Here is a 3,374-nt window from a genome sequence, read left to right as displayed (position 1 = left end):
CCCATGAAAAGCACCTGGTGGTGTAGTTGGGTGAGGTGCTATTGATAGACTTATAAAAAATGGATAGAGCACTGGGTGACCTCAATTGAAAACACTTTGAAGTCCAAGTATAAAGCTCAGAGTGTTATTTCTAGAGTAGACACTAACAATATTCAGTGCACAATGACTTTATGTAGTCATAGGTCATCTTTCACTATGATTAAGACATAGTTTCTAAAAGAAGATCAGACATCTCCTGATTGGGTACAGCTTTGATGTGAGTTGGAACATGATGAAAGATTTTAATTTTGAGATTCTTGGGTAAGTGGCTGATGAAAAATATTGAGAATAAGAATTTACCTAGGCCATTTGGGTGTGAGAAGACTATTAAAGATCGATTGTCCTTCCCTCATTCTGTGTGCTCCTGGTGGGACTACTCATCACAATAGCATGGCCCCTCCTTCCCTCCATGCAATCGGACACATGAGAAAAATCAAGGCTAATTGGACTCCAGTCATTTGAACAAAAATGTCCATGAGTATCTGTTGCTGAGTTCTTTCCTGGTCCTGAACTTCTCAAAGCTTGATTATTCAGCTCTTCTGTCAATTTTTGTAAACTGTAGAGTACTTTTGATGCATCCTCTTTGTGTCTTCTTAAGTTGCCAAAGTTGATTTCCATTGTTTAAAGACTGTTGATAACAGTGTTACTGGTAGAAGTGTGTTTTGGCAGGTGAAATATCATATAAAAATTTCAAACTCTGTTTAGGTTTCGTATATGTACTTCAAGCAACCTTACTGATTACTCATTTTTGTTTCTCGACCCATGGAGATTGCTCCCTAACATATTAGAAGTTTCCATTTATTTCTGTATCAGTTAGCTTTTGCTGCATAACAAACCATTCCCAAACTTGAAACTGAATTACCTGAGACAAGAATTACTTTTTCTCTCTTGGATACTTATGGAATGACTGAGGGTCCTCTGACTTAAAGCATGCACAGTTAAGCTTGTCTTCAAGTTTCAGGTTGTGCTTAGGTCTTTTCCACACACCTACCTCCTATCTTTTTTGTACAGTAGGCAGTCCACATCACAGTTTTCTCATGGGGATGGCAGAAGTACAAGATGGCAAGGCCTATTGTGCAAATACATTTCATGTCCTCCTAATGTCTCATCCCTGAACATCATCTTGGCTACAAAGTCATATAGCCAAAGCCATGCTGGGAAGTATACTTTGCCTACTAAGTAGCAGAAGGGAAGGAGGACTGAATATTTGCTATAAAGTAATCTAAATTATGATGTCCACTTTGTATTCACATTTTAATATCCTTTCCACACAAAATATACTTACTGCATTCGAAGACCCTCAGAAGTGTTATTCAATCCCAGCCTCAAGCTCAACGTTCTGAATCCCTTGATGTACTTCATGTTCAGATGAAGTTTATCTTAGTTCATATGTCTAAAATATACAAGACAACTAATCTGCCCCCCCCCAATATGCAATAGGATACAGACATAGCAATTGCAATGAATACTCTATCTGGAAAAAGAAGCAATGAAACGTCCTTAATAGTCACTGATCCTGGAGAAACTCTGAAAACAAGCAGAGCAAATGTTGCCAGGTTTCTCTCACTGAGAGTAGAAAAGTCCCTTGATTAGGTGCTGTCCCACTGTTTTCTCTAGCTCCTGAGTCCAGGCTCTGGGAGGTTCTTCCTTTTCTGTTCCATTCCTTGGCTGTTTCTGTGGAAGGCATCAGTGAACTTGCCCTCCTTGCCCTGAGAAGCTTTCTCTGCTTGCTTCCTGCCTGTAGATAGCTGGGAACGTGAAGACTGCTGTATGTGTTAAACAATACAAACCACTTTTTAGTCTATGGGGAGAGAAATTTTGTCAATACAACTCTTGAAACTTTATGGGTTTTCTACGTACTTGGTTCCAGTCAACTCCATGATGCCGAGACTTCTTTTTAGATATGCCCTTTTCTAGACTTGATTAATGGCATTTTAGGCACATCAAACTGAGGTGGCACCATGTTGTTAAGCTTTCTAGCACCCCCTGGTTTTCAATGATGTTTTGCCAGATTTTTAAAGGGCATGATACAAATTCATAAATAAATATCTACCAGTGCATGTCACACACGGATGCTTCATAAATATTACTGAGCATTCCATTCTTTTTTCACCTGGTTTTAAGCCCATCTCTTATTAATTTGGTTCAATGTTAACAGACATGCCCCAAGTGAAATATTAATTAGAGTCTAGTCACCCCAAGAGAATTTATAAAAGAAAATTGGGTGTCTGTGGAGCTGAGAACTAGATCTCTACCTTCGAAAGGCACCAAGGTGCTATGTTCACATGAAAAAAGCCCCAAATGATCTCTCCCATCCTTTACAACACTATTAAAAATCAGCAAGACAGTTATGGGGTAGTATTTACAGACTTGCGTTTTTGTGCCTTCTCTGGTTTTACATTTGGAGAACAGTATCATGAAGTCTCCTTAAACCTAACATGTTTGGCCCTGAACAGAACAATGGGTGCCGCTTTGGACAACTGAAAAGAGGATTCTGGAAAACTCTAGAAAGAAGGCACAAGAATCTGTCATTAGCTGACCTCGTTAGTGACTCTAGACAAATCCCTTTCTGAGCCTCCATGTCCTCATGAATTTGGCGGGTGTGATGGCACCAGCCTTACAGAGTTTCTGTGCAGACTGAATAAGGTCATGCTCTAACATGTAATCCAGCATAGGACAGTGGATTAGCTCTGTCAACAACAGTTCTGATCCCCTATCAACCTGCCTTCCAGTCCTTCTAGATTGAAAATCTAAAGAATTATACTTCTCAATTCCTTTTGCTCCACTAAACAGATGGTCTTGTGTGAGTCTTTGGTACAGAATGGAGTTACAAAGAGAGAGAGCCAAGATAGAGGGTGGTCATTTTTCTGGCATAATGATGGCCAATGGGTGGTTCTGGATCTAGAACTTAGTGGTGACTTTCCTGAGTCAGCAGCTTCCTGTTTTTGGCAGAGATGATCTTGCCCTGAAGCCTGAAACCATGACAATGAATTTCCTGATTCTGCAGCTCCTCAAAAGTAGAAGAGGTAGCAGTACCTCCTTGGCAGGCGGGTTTCTCAGTCCGGTGTTGGTGGTCATTTCTGGAAGCTCAGTTCAAGTCTTTTTCTTCAGCTCTGCCAATGAGTCTGTGAACTGTGCACTCTTAGTAACCATTAATAAATTCATTTTTGCTTACACCAGCTACATTGGATTTGGTTTCTACAATGCAGAACCCTGGTGAATAGACTGCACATTAATATGTTAGTTGCACCTGAAGAGAAGTCTTATAGAAAGCATTCCTTTAGGGAATAAAGTTCGGCATAATAGAAAAATCACAGTTTGGGGAGACATTGTGT

This window comes from Crocuta crocuta, unplaced genomic scaffold (genome assembly GCF_008692635.1).
Source record: "Crocuta crocuta isolate KB4526 unplaced genomic scaffold, BGI_CrCroc_1.0 scaffold133, whole genome shotgun sequence".
Lineage (NCBI taxonomy): Eukaryota > Metazoa > Chordata > Mammalia > Carnivora > Hyaenidae > Crocuta > Crocuta crocuta.
This window is presented reverse-complemented; position numbering follows the sequence as displayed.